Below are 17,883 nucleotides of genomic sequence, written 5' to 3'. Positions count from 1 at the left end.
TTGAGTGAATGAATGAATGTGCCGTCTGCCTGTCTTGTCTCTTCTGAACCAAGAACCTGCTGGAGTATCTCTGTCCCCTTTCCCTTTGTCTCTTTTGTTCTCTACTGGTTCTTGTCTCTCTGTCTCTGTTCGTCTATACCTCTCTCTATTTCTCTCTCTCTTCCTCCCCCACCCTCCTTCAATCCAGTCCACTATTTCTCTTCCTTTGCTTCTCTCCCTTCCCTCCTTCTTCCCAGAGTCCTAACAGCTTTGCCAAAAATTCCTCCGCCCAAAACTTTTGCAGCCACAGCGCCACCTAGAGTCCATCTGTGAGATGGTCCAAGCCTAGAGCAGTTGACCACGGGTCCAGCCCAGCCCTGCTCTGCCATGGCCAACTCTACCCGGTGTTCCGGGCACATTTGGGGTTCTCACACCTCATTTTTCTGGCTGTGAGATCATACCATTCATCCAACCCCCTAAGTGCCTAGTGGAGACTTTAAGAGAGAAAACTACAACCCCACTTCCACCAATGGACAGATCATCCAAAATGAAAATAAATAAGGAAACACAAGCTTTAAATGACACATTAAGCAAGATGGCCTTAATTGATATTTATAGGACATTCCATCCAAAAACAACAGAATACACCTTCGCAAGTGCTCATGGAACATTCTCCAGGATAGATCATATCTTGGGTCACAAATCAAGCCTTGGTAAATTTAAGAAAATTGAAATTGTATCAAGTATCTTTCCTGACCACAACGCTATGAGACTAGATATCAATTACAGGAAAAAATCTGTAAAAAATACAAACACATAGAGGCTAAACAATATACTACTAAATAACCAAGAGATCACTGAAGAAATCAAAGAGGAAGTCAAAAAATACCTAGAAACAAGTGACAATGAAAACACGACGACCCAAAACCTATGGAATGCAGCAAAAGCAATGCTAAGAGGGAAGTTTATAGCAACACAATCCTACCTCAAGAAAAAAGAAACATCTCAAATAAACAACCTAATCTTACACGTAAAGCAACTAGAGAAAGAAGAAGAACAACAACAAAAAACCCCCCAAAATTAACAGAAAGAAAGAGATCATAAAGATCAGAGCAGAAATAAATGAAAAAGAAATGAAGGAAACAACAGCAAAGATCAATAAAACTAGAAGCTGGTTCTTTGAGAAGATAAACAAAATTGATAAACCATTAGCCAGACTCATCAAAAGAAAAAGGGAGAAGACTCAACTCAATAGAATTAGAAATGAAAAAGAAATAACAACTGACACTGCAGAAATACAAAGGATCATGACTGATTACTACAAGCAACTCTATGCCAATAAAATGGACAACCTGGAAGAAAGGGACCAATTCTTAGAAAAGCAAAACCTTCCAAGACTGAACCCGGAAGAAATAGAAAATATAAACAGACCAATCACAATTGAAACTCTGATTAAAAATCTTCCAGCAAACAAAAGCCCAGGACAGATGGCTTCACAGGTGAATTCTATCAAACATTTAGAGAAGAGCTAACACCTATCCTTCTCCAACTCTTCCAAAATATAGCAGAGGGAGGAACACTCCCAAACTCATTCTACGAGACCACCACCACCCCGATACCAAAACCAGACAAAGATGTCACACACACAAAAAAAACTACAGGCCAATATCACTGATGAACATAGATGCAAAAATCCTCAACAAAATACTAGCAAACAGAATCCAACAGCACATTAACAGGATCATACACCATGATCAAGTGGGGTTTATCCCAGGAATGCAAGGATTCTTCAATATATGCAAATCAATCAATGTGATAAACCATATTAACAGATTGAAGGAGAAAAACCATATGAGCATCTCAATAGATACAGAAAAAGCTTTTGACAAAATTCAACACCCATTTATGATAAAAGAAAAACCCTCCAGAAAGCAAGCATAGAGGGAACTTACCTCAAAATAGTAAAGGCCATATATGACAAACTCACAGCCAACATCATTCTTAATGGTGAAAAACTGAAACCTTTTCCTCTAAGATCAGGAAGAAGACAAGGTTGCCCACTCTCACCACAATTATTCAACATAGTTTTGGAAGTTTTAGCCACAGCAATCAGAGGGAAAAAAATAAAAGGAATCAAAATTGGAAAAGAAGAAGTAAAGCTGTCACTGTTTGCAGATGACATGATACTATACATAGAGAATCCTAAAGACTGTATGAGAAAACTACCAGAGCTAATCAATGAATTTGGTAAAGTAGCAGGATACAAAGTTAATGCACAGAAATCTCTTGCATTCCTATACACTAATGATGAAAAATCTGAAAGAGAAATTAAGGAAACACTCCCATTTACATTTGCAGCAAAAAGAATAAAATACCTAGAAATAAACCTACCTAAGGAGACAAAAGACCTGTATGCAGAAAACTATAAGACACTGATGAAAGAAATTAAAGATGATACAAACAGACAGAGAGATATAGCATGTTCTTGGATTGGAAGAATCAACATTGTGAAAATGACTATACTACCCAAAGCAATCTACAGATTCAGTGCAACCCCTATCAAACGACCACTGGCATTTTTCACAGAACTAGAACAAAAAATTTCACAATTTGTATGGAAATACAAAAGACCCTGAATAGCCAAAACAATCTTAAGAAAGAAAAACAGAGACGAAGGAATCAGGCTCCTGGAGTTCAGACTATACTACAAAGCTACAGTAATCAAGACAGTATGGTACTGGCACAAAAACAGAAATATAGATCAATGGAACAGGATAGAAAGCCCAGAGATAAACCCATGCACATATGGTCACCTTATTTTGATAAAGGAGGCAAGAATATACAATCGAGAAAAGACAGCCTCTTCAATAAGTGGTGCTGGGAAAACTGGACAGCTACATGTAACAGAATGAAATTAAAACACTCCCTAACACCACACACAAAAATAAACTCAAAATAGATTAAAGACCTAAATGTAAGTCCAGACACTGTAAAACTCTTAGAGGAAAACATAGGCAGAACACTCTATGACATAAATCACAGCAAGATCCTTTTTGACTCACCTCCTAGAGAAATGGAAATAAAAACAAAAATAAATGAATGGGACCTAATGAAACTTAAAAGCTTTTGCACAGCAAAGGAAACTATAAAAAAGACCAGAGACAACCCTCAGAATGGGAGAAAATATTTGCAAATGAAGCAACTGACAAAGGATTAATCTCCAAAATTTACAAGCAGCTCATGCAGCTCAATATCAAAAAAACCAGGGCTGCTCTGGTGGCGCAGTGATTGAGAGTCTGCCTGCCGATTCAGGAGACACGAGTTCGTGCCCCAGTCCGGGAAGATCCCACATGCCGCAGAGCAGTTAGGCCCGTGAGCAATGGCCGCTGAGCCTGAACGTCCGGAGCCTGTGCTCTGCAACGGGAGAGGCCACAACAGTGAGAGGCCCACGTACTGCAAAAAACAAAAAAAAAACAGCCCAATCCAAAAATGGGCAGAAGACCTAAATAGACATTTCTCCAAAGAAGATATACAGATTGCCAACAAACACATGAAAGGATGCTCAAATCACTAATCATTAGAGAAATGCAAATCAAAACTACAATGAGGTATCACCTCACACCACTCAGAATGACCATCATCAAAAAATCTACAAACAATAAATACTGGAGAGGGTGTGGAGAAAAGGGAACCTTCCTGCACTGTTGGTGGGAATGTAAATTGATACAGCCACTATGCAGAACAGTATGGAGGTTCCTTAAAAAACTAAAAATGAACTACTATATGACCCAGCAATCCCACTACTGGACATATACCCTGAGAAAACCATAAGTCAAAAAGAGTTATGTACCACAATGTTCATTGCAGCTCTATTTACAATAGCCAGGACATGGAAACAACCTAAGTGTCCATTGACAGATGAATGGATAAAGAAGATGTGGCACATATATACAATGGAATGTTACTCAGCCATAAAAAGAAACGAAATTGAGTTATTTGTAGTGAGGTGGATGGACCTAGAGTCTGTCACACAGAGTGAAGTAAGTCAGAAAGAGAAAAACAAATACCATATGCTAACACATATATATGGAATCTAAAAAGATGGTTCTGAAGAACCTAGGGGCAGGACAGGAATAAAGATGCAGATGTAGAGAATGGACTTGAGGACACGGTGAGGGGGAAGGGTTAGCTGGGCTGAAGTGAGAGAGTGGCATGGACATAAATACACTACCAAATGTAAAATAGATAGCTAGTGGGAAGCAGTCACAGAGCACAGGGAGGTCAGCTCAGAGCTTTGTGACCACCTAGAAGGGTGGGTTAGGGAGGGTGGGAGGGAGATGTAAGAGCGAGGAGTAATGGTGGTATATGTTTATGTATAGCTGATTCACTTTGTTACAAAGCAGAAACTAACACACCATCGTAAAACAATTATACTCCAATAAAGGTGTTAAAAAAATAAAATAAAAACTACAGCATATGGGATGGTAGTAGATGCAGTTCAAAGTGGTATCTTCCCCTAACCTTTGATCTGTCTTTTCCTTCCCCTCTCCAGCTGTATTCCTCTCTGCTCGACATTATCTTTAGTTTCAATTGTTATTAAAATATAGCAAATAGTTCATCAGCAACAACATTATTTAGGTGCCTGTGCAGGGTTCCTCTACCAGAGGAACTTGTAGGGCTACTGGGGAAACGATGTGAATGGAAGCAAGTCTTTCACTTATACTCAGCTGCCATTTCTCCTTCTCTAAAAACACAGGCTTTCTTCTGGAAGTTTGGACCAAGTCCTTTAAAAAGTATTCCAATAATCCCATCATGTGTGCAGAGTTTTATATACAAAGATTCTTTGTGCATCATTGTGCATAAAGGCAAATAGGTAGAAACAACCTATCCCCCCAACGATAGAAAACTGGTTAAGTAAATCATGGTACATCCTCGTGTCTGAATAGCATGCATCACTAAAAAGATGCAAATCAGTGCTTTATCATAACGTGAGGACATACTTCTAAGCCATTTGAGGGCATACTTCTAAGCCATTTTGGGGCATGTGTAGGAAGTATTATCTCAACTATATAAAATATATACATGGGGAAAGATTATGAGAGAAGACTGAAATATTCCTAGAGGTTGTTCTGGGAGATCCTTTTTTTCCCCTTTTCTTTATTTCCTAAAATCTAAAGAGCTTGGTTTATTATTTATTTATTTAGTATTTGGAATAAACCCCCTAATTTACCAGAATAATCTTAGAGAAAAGAAAAATGGGAAAAAAGAGTAAATCTGGATAAAAATGATTCTCTGAATAGTCCGTAAGAGTCCTCGTCAGAGACTGGAGAGTCTCTGAAATATTTCCTCTCAACAGCCAGTGTTCTGAGGTCTCTAAGGTCTACCAGATTCAAGGTCAAGAAACCTGGGTCAGTCTGCCCTCCGCCATGGGCTCAGCCAGCATCGCCTGGGTGCTTAGCAATATGGTTGGATCTTAGCAACAGGGATCATATCTCAGACACGGTGCCTGCTGCAGAGCACCACGGTCTGTTGAGGGGAGCAAGGCAGACACAGGAGACTATCGTGGGGAAGCTGTTACCCCGGGATAAATTCCAATTGGATCGAAGATTTAAATGTAAAAACTAAAAGTACTATAAGATGCATAGAAGGAGAATGATTTTATAGTCTCAGAACAGGGATGAACTTTCTAAATATGATAAAACTGAGAAACCACTAATGAAGAACATTGATAAATTTGACTTTACGAAAATATAAATTTTATTCATGACCAAAACACTCAATAGAAATATCAATAGGATTTTTTTGAACTATACAAACCCTAAAGTTCATTTGGAAAAGTAAACATGCAAAATTATTCATAATGTAATATTAAAGGGCAAATAATCAACTGGGGGAAATACTTTCAACTTGTATCACAGGCAAAAGTAAATTTCCTTTAAAATATAAGCTCAGAAAATCAATTATAGAGATCAACACCCCACCCTACCCTCCAAAACAAGCAAAGGATAAACCAAATAATTCCTAGGAAAGGAAATATTCCGTAAATTTCTTTTAAACATGTGAAAAAATATTCATGATCATAATTAAATTAATGCACATTGAGACTTCCCTAAGATTTTTTTTCACCTATCAGACTGGTCATGATCAAAAAGTTTGATAATATACTCTGTTGACAAAGATATATGGAAGCCAACAGCCCACATTGCTAGGGTCGGGTGGGGGGCAGGGAATGTTAACTGGTTCAGCTCCCTTAGTTGGCAGTTTGGAAACATCAAAGTAATCTGCACCTACCCTGTGTCCCAGCAACTCCACCTCTAGGGTTTATTCTGCAGATGCAATTATACACAAGCATGTGTGCACAGAAATTGTTCATTGTAGCATCACTTATAATAGTAAAGATTTAGAAACAAAGTAAATGTTAATCAATAGGAGATGGTTAAACACATTGAGGTATATTCATCAATGTTATTCTCTGGCATGGAAAAGAATAAGAATGTTTTCTAGGAGATACTATGGAATGATCTGCAAGATACATTGTTAGGTGAAAAAGATGATGTACGGAAAGAACACAGTGTTGAGCTTTTGTGTGTTGAAAAGGAACGGAGGAAGACCATGGATACACATTCATTTAAAAATGCATAAAATATCTCTGGAAAGGGGAATAAGAAATTGGTGACAATAGGTTCTCTAGGCAGGGGTGGCTGGGTGGGTGCAGACGGGTGGCACGGAACTTTTCCCTGTGTACCCTTTTGTAACTTCTGAAGCTGGAGTCATGGGAATGCATTACATTTTTAAAATCTATATATCATTCTGTGTCAGAATATTCAATTATTTGGGGAAAACGCTAGCACTAGCCATTTAGTAACATCTTATAAAGCAAATACCCCCAATTCCTTTGGTGGGGAACGTCTAAGTAGCTTGAAGTAGATATCTGGTCATGTCAGTTGTCACAAGTATTATGGTGAGTGCTGTGTTTCTATAGATTTTATTGTCCTTTTTTTAAAAAACAAAAAGATAGAAAAAATGATTAATATTTCTTTGCTTTGTATGAGTTAGACTTCATTGTGCTTGTGTGCGTGCATATTCTCATTCAATAATAGTTGGCTAGATAGTCTAAGCTAAAAACAGAGAGGTCCAGACGTGATACTCGCAGGACCAGTGGTAACGATTATCCGGGCTGGCTTAGACAGAGCTCAAGCTGAACTAATGGTGGATGTCCTCCACAGGCTACTTATGCTAAATGACCCAGGCTCTGGCAAACATGCTGATTGCTGTTCAGTTGTTGCTTTCTGATATGATTGTCTTTGGGGCACTTAGGACCAGACCTCATTGTTGTGAATAAGGCTAGGAAGTGGGCATTCCTATTGCCAGTCATCCAGGCAGCCATCGAATCTGATACTGGCATCCGATACTCATCAGGCCTTTTGATGTTTGGTCCAAAATTCTAACGAAGATGTCTCAGTGGATTCCCGGTTAGGGACAGGTATTGGCAGGGTGTGAGCTAGCCTCTCCCCTGCAGAGACAGACTAGGAGGTGGGCAGGGAATGCTTTGAAAGTGATCTTAGAATGGATATAGACCTTAGGGCTCTGATTGAAGCCACAGTTAGTAGAGATTACGCTATGTTATTCTTCACTGAATGCCCCTCCATTATCTCTGAGTCTTCAATCAAAAGTTGCAGACAATCTCTGATTTTCTTGAGAAATTAAGAGAAGGTTAAGACAGTATGATAAAGGAGAGAGCATGTCTATCACTTCCCAGAGCCAAGAGCACATCCTAACAGAGCGCTGCGGGTCTGAAGCATGATTGCCTCTGGTCCCCATGTGGCGGCATCACATGAGACCCAAACAGAAGAGCTGGGGTCACAGAAGAACCAAGACTACACCTGCCCACGTTGTGCCCACATTCAGGTCTCTAACACTACCCTCCACTAAAAAGAATCGGTATATTTTAGAGAACAGGTGGTTCTATGTCCTGAAGAAAAAAGGAAAAGTACGGATGGATATGGGGCTCCCTGCTTTTGCCAGAAAACAGGATTGTGTCTGTTTAAAGGCTATCAGTGTAGTATTAAAAAGATAAGGGGCCAGCTTCAAGAGTCTTCCACTGGCAACGCTGTGATCAACCGATCTTCAAAAAGAAGGGAGGCAAGAAGAGGAAGAAATACAGTTTATTAGAACGAGGTAAGTTAATGAAAGGCTGTGAATTCATGACACTTTAAAAAGTCAGTATAAAGTATACAAAAAGGTGACTGTCATTAAAATGTGAATGCAATGAGTTCTATTCATTTCTATCATTTCAATAAGTTGGAGAATATTTACATATGGACATTTTATTTTTCTAGTAAATATATGTCTTTATAAAGCTTTGTCACGTAGCTGTTTCTAGCTACATAAACAGGAAAGAAAAATCACAGGGAGCCATGAGTAAGTCAAGAAACCACGGAAAAGGCAGGAACTGTGTTGAGAACCCGAACAACTAGCCTCACTAACAATCAGCTAGAAGACACCTCGAGGTGAGCCAGCCCCACTGGCCCGTGGACCTGAGAACAGAACAGAGGGCGCATTCTGCCAGGCGTCCCACGTTGTTGGATTAGCTAAAAGTTTTATAGAGAAGAAGAAACATGCAGGCCCGATCCTTCACCTCCTGTGAAACCTCTATTTGACCCCACTAATTATAAGATAATAAAAAGTATCTAGAAGTCTTAAATAACATTCATGGATCAGATCCACATGTCACAATGACAGGACACGGGGTTATGTAATGCTAACCAAGTAAGAGTTGAAATGTATAAAGGAGGAGAGACACCGGGTTACAAGAAAACTGAAGACGGTGTGAAAGATCCCAATGTACAGATTCTCCTGATATACCAAGAGAAGATTCAAAAGAAAAACAAGGAGCCCAGTCTGTTGACCAGCAGCTCTTGTTCAAAGCCTTTGGAAGAAGCAACCACTCTCCATGCCCAGTCAAGAACCAAAATGGCTGGAAACCCAGATCCTCGTCTGAGTCAGTATTACTTTTCTTTTCTATTTGGAAAGTTACTGCAACCCTAGCTAGGTGTCAAAATAAAGTATCTAAGAAACTAGGAAGGTATAAAGTATAGAAATCATGAAGAAATAAGTTAAGCCATGGAACAGATGCTTTTAGGATGAGCATAAGTGCCAACAGAGTCACAAGTTTTAATAATTCTGTTTTGTGTATGTTTTATCTGTTTGTTTCATGAGCTTGGAGGACTCAAAAATATATTACAAAATTTGTAATTGCACTTTATGCAAAGCAATGTGTTTAGTTAAGTTTATAAGATGTTTAAATACTTAAGAAAACCTTGTTTTAGCATCTTATTATTAGGTGTTTAATAATATATATGTATTTTAATTTTAATACCAGTAGTGGTGGGACTTTCTCTGCAAGCCCAGACAGCCCCTAGTCATTGTTTCAGTTCTCTAATACTGTGTACAAATTATCCCAAAGCTTAGTGGTTTAAATCAATAATCATTTGATTATATCTTTTGATTTCAGATGTCAGAAATTTAGGCAGGGCAATTCCTCTGTTCCACAGAGTGTCAACTGGGATCACGCACTAGTTTTCCACTAGAGACTGGGCTGGGATGGAGGATCCAAGACACATCCACTCAGATGCCTAGTGTCTTGGCGGGGGGATGGCTAGAGAGCTGGACGTAGCTGGGCCCCATCCATAAAGTCTCAGGATCATTCTGCGTGATCTCTCCTATAGGGTAGTCAGACTTATTACATGGCAGGTCAAGGCTCCTAGAGACCAAAGTAGAACCTGTCTGTTCTTTTGAAAACAGGCCTAGCACTGCAATAGTATCACTTGTGCCATACTCCATTGGCCAAGCAGTCACAGGCCACACCACATTTAAGGAGAGGAGATACAGACTCCATTTCTTTAAAGAAGCAGGACCAAAGAGCTTGCAGCCATTTTGAATCTGCCTCCATCATTAAATATCCAGGAGATTGTGAAACAGGTGAGTGAGCTAAGAGAATCGCATGTAGTTTGATAGAGAAGGACGGTAGTGTAAGTTGATGATCATGATGACGATGGTGATGGTTAACCCTGAGTATTTACTGAGCGCTCCCTATGCCAGGCAACTTTATAAGCTCTTTTTACATTGTTTGTTTTTTCGATTATTGAATCTTTGCAGCAACCCCATGAAGAAGGTTCCATTATTACCCCCAGTTTATAGATTTACAGGTTGGGTGACTTGATCCAGATCATTCTGTGCATAGCAGTGAGGGTAAGATTCTAATCCAGGGCTACAGTCTATACACGAAAGCACCAAAAGAGAGGGAAGCCTACAGAGGTCAACAGGTGTAGATGACAAGGAGACTTTTAACCCCCAGAGTAGCTGGCCGATGTTCTGAGGGCGACGGGAGGGCTCTCAGCTGGGCTGTGCCCACCTTTGTGTGCGGAGGGTAAAACAGGAGACAGTGAAGCCCAGGAGACCATTGAGGAGACTCGCGCGCTATTCTAGGCGTGAGATAACGAGGCCTGAGCGAGGGCTGAGACCTAGGGGAATGGGTGCGGAGGAAGAGGATTAGGGAGTAATTCAGAATCTGGTGGCCTTTGGGTGTGAGGGAGAGAGTGGAGACAGGACCAGCCTCAGGGGCTAGAGTCTCCACAATCACAGGCAGAGCCCGTGGCAGACACTGTCAGGGAGATGGTGACAGACCCTTCCCTTGTACATTCCCCTGTTGGTGGGGCAGCAGGGCCTTATGCTGGGCTCTCATATACCTTTATGGGCCTTGGAGAGAGTTGGGAGTGGGTGGGAGAGAGGGGAAGCAGCAGGGGAGACCTCTTTACTGAGGGGCTTTGGAACAGGGGTTGGGGCATTCCCCGAGTGGTGGCCCACGGGATCCTGGCTGCCCAGGCCCAGCCAAGACAGCCTAAGGATGCAGCTGGATTCTGGGTTGTCAGGCCTAGGAGAAGACCTGTTTTCTTGATCAACTCGGAGGCACTGAAGCAAAGAATGAGATTGGAGTGAGCAGGAAGTGCGTGCATGGAGGAGGTATTTTCTAGAACAGCCAGCCTTCTTCCCACCACCTGGCCTTGCTCATCCACAGACTCCATGTGACCTGCATTCTTTTTTTTTTTTTTTTTTTGCGGTACGCGGGCCTCTCACTGTCGTGGCCTCTCCCGTTGCGGAGCACAGGCTCCGGACGCGCAGGCTCAGCGGCCATGGCTCACGGGCCCAGCCGCTCCGCGGCATGTGGGATCTTCCCGGACCGGGGCACGAACCCGTGTCCCCCGCATCGGCAGGCGGACCCCCAACCACTGTGCCACCAGGGAAGCCCCGACCTCCATTCTTAAAATGACCGCTGTGGTCATTCAAGGCCCAACTCCAAAGCAGTGTGACACAGTGATGAAAAGCAAAGTCTTCGAAATCAGATAGACCCAGGTCCAAATCTTAGCTCCAGAATTCACTAGCTATGTGAATCTGGGTAAACCACTTAACCTCTCTGAACCTTGGTTTGCTCATATATTAACCTCATAAAATTACTGTGAGGCTTCTGTGCCTCACAGATAAAGTGCATCACACACTTAGCACAGTGTCTAGTGCATAGTAATTACTTAACAATTAGTAGCAAGAAAAACAAAGAAAAATTCCCACCTCTGCTTTCACTCTTCCCCAGCCCATACTGGCTTCTCCCATCTTTGTATCCAACCATGGAATGACATCCCCTGTTATTTATGTTTCTTGGACTGACTCAGCATCTCTGAGCTCCTCGTCAAAGGAGAGTTAAGCAGCTCCTAGTCTGGGACTGAGGCGTACACACCCCCGTTCTCTCCACGGGCACAGGCTTGTACTGGTTGTGTGCCCGTAGGAGCGCAATAAAGACTGATTGGGCTAAATGGTCAATTTATGACTTTGCTTTGAACAGGCCTTAGATGATTACCTTTTACGAGGCTTACACTTTAGACTTAAGATGTAAAACAGAAGCTCAGGCTAAGAGGCAAATAATGGGATATTTTATGTGCTGCTCTGGAGCAAAAGTCCACAGCTTTATTGCAGAGGCTATAAAAGAACATGATTGGAAAAGCCTTGATTGAGAAACCCACAGTGGAAAGAACACTGGGTCAGGAGACAGGAAAGCCAGGCTTCCCACCCTGTCCCGCACCATCCAGCCAGGTGCCTGCCCTCTCTGACCTCATGTGCAAAACCAGGGCCCCCTGAAGACCCTCCCAGCCCTAACCCTATGTGGTTCCTGAGTCTGCAAGTCTAGGATGTTCTCTTCCCGGTATTTCGTGATTCTAAAATCTTAAGGTTTTCCAATTCTAAAATTCTAATACCCTACCATGCTATGATACCAAAATTCTGAAGTTTTAGATTGTACTCTCTTAAGATTCTATAATAAAGTATGGTGGTTCACAGAACGGGCCTGGAGTCCTAAGACCTAGGGTTCCAATTTCAACCGCCTGCTTAACAGAGGGCAATTCTGGACAAATTGCTTAACCAGTTTTCTCACCTATGTAATGGAGATGAAACTGATGATGTTGTAGAGAGGATGAAAAGAAACAACCTCTACAAAGCACTCACAGAAGTTCCTGGCACAGAGAAAATTCTCTGGTAGTCATTATTACTAGTCTAACGTTCCATGCACACAATGTCTCAAGAATCTAAAATTCCCCGATCTTAAGAGCATACTTTCTTGTGATTCTAAGAACCTGTGACTCTTTGGACTGGGACTCCTCCATCCCATTCTAGAAGCAGAGCTGTCAGCATAGCCGTGGCCACCAGATGGCGGGCTCGGGTTACGGGTCCCTCCCTAACTCAGTTACGGATCCAGCCCTCAAGTCTTCTCTGGGGCTCTCATGAAGTTCCTTTCTCCGATGGGAACAGAGTAAAGGAAGCAGGAGGGGAAACTGCAATTACTATGTTTTTCTTATCAATCGAAAGATCAACAATGCAAGAATTAAAGGGGACCCGAGCAGGGAGGTGCTTTTATTGTCAAATGAGCTTAACATGATGCCATATAAAAACTTAACTGCTTGGCCTCAAAAGGTAACTGGAGCCAAGGAGCCATATCCCAGGGCGTCAGCACATTACGAGCTTCTCACGAAGGTTACCCACCGCCTGCCCCGCTTTCTGGGAGCCGTGTGGTCCTCCGTGGCCCCAGCTCAGACACCCATTCACCTGGGAGGGCAGGAATTATCATCGCCACGTTTACAGATGAGAAAGCCGAAAGGGGTCAAGGATTAGCCTGATTCTTCCGTGGTGAGGCCAGGATTCAAATAGAGAACCTTCTAGAGTGTACTGTGTCCACGAGCTGAGACAGGCACGGGGGTGTGTGGGGGGTGTGTGTGCGCGGGGTGACACAAGTGGATGCGGACATCTCCCTACCTCACGTACAGGTTAGAGCTGCCACCCCCGCACCCCGTGCCTGCCTGTGAGATTCTGTGCTGGGCACCTGCCCTGCACTACCTCTAATGTGATCCTTTCAACAACCCTTGGAAGGAGACGTTTACAAATGCCGGGCCCGGGTGCTCAGACAGGTGAAGGGACCTGCCCAAATTATACAGAGATACGAGCCAGGAATCAACCCGAGGTCTCCCCAGGCCAAACTGCCTGCTCTCTCCTCCACCGCAGGCGCTGCCAGAGACTACGGGCCGTGGGCGACCTAGGGTGAGGCCCTCCGGGTCTGGCTCACAGGCATCTCCTCGCGGTCGGGGGGCTGTTGCGACAGCGAGGACGAGGCCTGAGCGGCCCGGAGGCAGCCCCGGGTTCGGGGAGGCCAGCCAGGGGCTGCCGGGTGCCCTGGGCGGCACGGCGGCCAATATTGACTTTGGTAAACACCATTTTGCACGGAGCGCGGGGCGAGGGCGGGGGCGCGCTGACCCGGGGGGCGGAGGCAGCGGCTCCGCATTTAGACGAGGCCATTAGCGGCGATCGATGGCCGCGCCGCGCGCTCCGGCCGCTGGGCGCTCCCAAATGAAGGTTAAGTTTGCTCTGCGCCCCAGCGCGGCCGGCCATGGGCCCGCATAATGGCCCCGGCCCAGCCAGCCCCGCGCGCCCAGGTTAAGCGGAGGCCGAGGGGCCGCACCGGCGGGCGGGGGAGGAGCGCGGCGAGGCGGGCAGACCGGCGCCGGAGGGCTGTTGGGGGTCTTTGGACCCCAAGGTGCCCTGGTCTGGGTCCATGTCCCCTGCCGGGCTCCCGTGCGCTCCGGGCCGGGTGGTGTGATGCGTGCGGTGCCGGGGCCTTTCCTTCCCGGACCCCGCTTGCACGGGGTTGGTCCGCTAGCGCGGGTGCCAGAGTGCCTGGCTGTGCACCTCACCCCCGCCCCCGCCGCCGTACGCCCAAGCCGGCCAGTCTGGGGAGAAGGAGACGGTGCAGTTCCGGTTCTGCCATCGCCTAGTCTCCTGGGGCAAGTCCTTTCCCTCTCTCAGCCTCAGACTCATCCCAGAAACAGGTGGGACGGGGGGAGCCTGTTCCCGGACCCGCAGGGACGTGTTCACACGGTGTTTGTGCAGAGCTAGGCCGAGTGAGGACACAGGTGGGCTGTGTGCATGGACACGGGTGTGGCTGTGCCCCTGGTATGACTATGACGCGGGCCCAGATGCCGCAGCAGCAGGTCTGAGTGCTCGTTGCTGGGAATCTGCTGGGCCCTTCGACGGCTCTGCACTGGGGGCAGCAGCCTCACACCTCACACCACCCTCAGCAGACCAGCACCTCCTGGCTGTTTCATCTGTCAACTCGACCTGTGAGCGTGAGGGCACTTGTCATAGCTCATATCTAATGAATGCCTGGAAGTGCCCAGCGCTGCAGTGAAATCACCTTCAATCCTCACATCTGTTCTTTTCTCTGGTTTTTAAAAATGAAGAAGCCGAGGCACAGAGAGCGGAAGCAACTTGCCCTTGGCTGCCGTGTGCCGGCTTTTCTCTAGTTGCGGTGAGCAGGGGCTACTCTTCGTTGTGGTGCATGGGCTTCTCATTCCGGTGGCTTCTCTTGTTGTGGAGCATGGGCTCTAGGCATGTGGGCTTCAGTAGTTGTGGCTCGCGGGCTCTAGAGTACAGGCTCAGTAGCTGTGGAGCACGGGCTTAGTTGCTCCGCAGCATGTGGGATCTTCCCGGACCAGGGCTCGAACCCCTGTCCCCTGCACTGGCAGGCGGATTCTTAACCACTGTACCGCCAGGGAAGTCCCCCTCCCCACCCCCAGTCTTGATTAGGCACAGTTTAAGAGGCCCGGTTCTTCCCCTGCTGCCTCTGTCCCGGTAAATGAGTGAGCACAGAGGAAAGGGGCTTGGCCCTGAGCCCTGTGGGTTTATCCTGGCAAGGCCATGCCCCACAGAGGGCCCACCACACCCTCTCAGAGCTCTGGGTGCTGAGAGCCCACCATCAATGCCCCCTCACCTACTGTGCCATCTCTTCCTCCCATCAGGGCTCAGAGAAGCAGGGTGACTTGCCTAGGTCACAACACTGAGTCAGAGGGTCTAGACTCCGGCTTCCTGACTCCCTGCCCAGGGCTCTGTCCAGTGCACCTGCCCTGGACACAGCCAGGCCTGCCTTACCAACCAGCATCTTTCGGGGCAACAACTTCAGAGGGCTGGTTCTGGTCCCAGCTCTGCCATTCATCACCTGGCTGTGTGACCCTAGGGGAACAATTCCCCCTCTCTGAGCCTCAGTTTGTCCAATTGTAAAATAATGATGATAAGTCAAGTGCCTGAGATAAAGAATAAAGGCACACTGTTGGCAGCGCTCACCTCTCTGGGAGGCCAGGGTCTCCAGCCATCACTGCCACTAACCTTTTATGAACAAACATGTGACATTCTCTGTCCTGAAGTGACCCTTGAGATGTCTGGGCTGCTCCCCCAAGGTGAGCGCCAGGAGTCATGAAGGAGCAGGGAGAGGAAGGTGAGGCTTTTCAGTGGTTGTCTCCTCATGTGCTGTGGGAGCAGGAAATGGAGCCCCCTTGAGCCTGAGCCCCCAAATCTTCCTCTGCCACAGCCTCAGAATCATTCTGCTCTCTCCAAAGCCTTCTGCCAATGAGCCCTCAACATCCCCAATCTCTCTTCCACCAGAACCAAGGAAGGTAGGAGTTTGGAATCTTAGACTGAGTCCGAAGGTCATGAGTCCAATCCCTTGAGTAATTTAAAGCCCAGAGAGGTACAGGATCTTGCCTGAGGTCACACAGTAAGCCAGGATTGAGGCCTGAGCTCATCTACTCCCTGAGATATAAAGAGTCAGTCACAGATGCAATGCTGTTCTCAGATGGGTTCTGGCACCTCCCAGCTGGCATCAGCCTCAGCGTGTACCCACAGCCACCACCCCCAAACCATACCAGCTCCTGGGCACCCTCATAGCAGATGCTGCTGACTGAGGGCCTGGGCCAGACTGAGCACCACAGGCAGGACAGAGATGAACCACACGTGGGCCCTGCCCTGGAGGAGCTCACCACCTAATGGGGGAGAGAAAATGTCCAAAAAGGAAAGGGGACTCCACTAAAGAAATATTTATTGTTCTAGGCACCGGGAACAGACAGTGGTGAGCAGAACATGCATGATCCTGCCCTTGTGGGAAAGCAGCATCCTTTGTCATCTAATATGTAATTACAGATGGCAAAGTGCTGTGAAGGGAAAGCTCAGCGACAGCGAGTGCAGCTAACCGGCTGATCTATCCTGGGGGTCAGGGACGCTTTCCTGAGAAGGTAACTGGCAGACACAGAGGAATTAACTAGACTGGGTCTGGCCCGCGGTGGGGAGTGGCATTCCTAGCAGCGGAATCTGTGCATGGGAAGGCTCTTGGGTAGGAGGCAGCCTGTAACATTCTAATAGCTAGGAAGAGTCCACTGTGGGTAGCATGATGCTACTACAGAAAAAGGCAAACCTGGAGAAGTCGTAAGCCTGAGATCACCCAGGCCCCTGGGAGCCGCGAAGGAGCTGGAATCTTACCCAAAAAGCATTAGCAAGCCATGGATGTAAGCAGCAGGACGGACTCTGTTTTCAGAAGATCCCGTTGGCGACAGTGTTCAGTGAGAGTAGAGCGGGGAGCCCAGTGAGGGGGCTGATGGTACAATCCAGGTGCAGATGACAGCTCAGATGCTGCGGAGAGGTGCGCGTGGGCGGTGTGGATGGAGAGCGAGTCGCCAGGCCCTGGTCATGGTCCTGCTGGGGAGGCGAGGGAGCAGGAAGTGTCAGGCTCTGTCCTGAGGATGTGGCGTGAGGCACAGAGATGGGAACCCTGGCACGGGCGTTCTGTCTGGGGCCTGTTTGTGTTTCAAGTCCCTTTAAGACCTGGAAGTGACGAGATCAAGTAGGCAGTAGGGCGTGTGGTTCTTAGCTGAGAGAAGAGAGACATGTCATTGGCAAAGAGAGAGCTGAAGTCAAGGGCATGGTGAGGTCGTGTAGGGAAAGAGGAAGGAGTGGAGTGAGAAGCAGGATAAAGGTAAAGGCCTGGGAGATGAGGACAAGCCAGCAAAAGACCCAAGAGAAAGCAGCCAGAGCAACAGCGCGTGGCCCCGAGAGGGGACGGGCATTAACTCTCCGGGCCTTTGCACAAACGCCTCTCTGTCTGAAATCCATCCTCTTCCAACCAGCCCATGCCTACTTTTTCAAAGCACAGCCCAGGTCCAATGTCCTCCAGGAAGCCCTTCTAACCTCTCCTCCCCGGAGCCAGACGAGGTTCTCAGGCTTCCCAGAGCCCCCCCCGGGGAAGGAGCCAGGTGGTGGAGAGAGCAAACCTTTGATCTGGACAAGCTGCTCTCGGAAAGCCTCGGTCTTCTCAGCTAGCTAATGGAGTAACTGCCCTGCAGGGATTCTATTTCTCCTGAAGATCAAATGAGAGAACGCATATAAAACCTATACCTCATCATAAGCCCCAATACATAGAAGCCACACGTCTCTGAGCTCTTATCGTGTTGCACTGACATCGGCTTTTGTCTGTCTCTCCTGCCC

Source organism: Stenella coeruleoalba, assembly GCF_951394435.1.
Source record: "Stenella coeruleoalba genome assembly, chromosome: 1".
NCBI classification, from domain to species: Eukaryota; Metazoa; Chordata; class Mammalia; order Artiodactyla; family Delphinidae; genus Stenella; species Stenella coeruleoalba.
The sequence above is the reverse complement of the archived record's forward strand: the minus strand, read 5'-3'. Positions refer to the sequence as shown.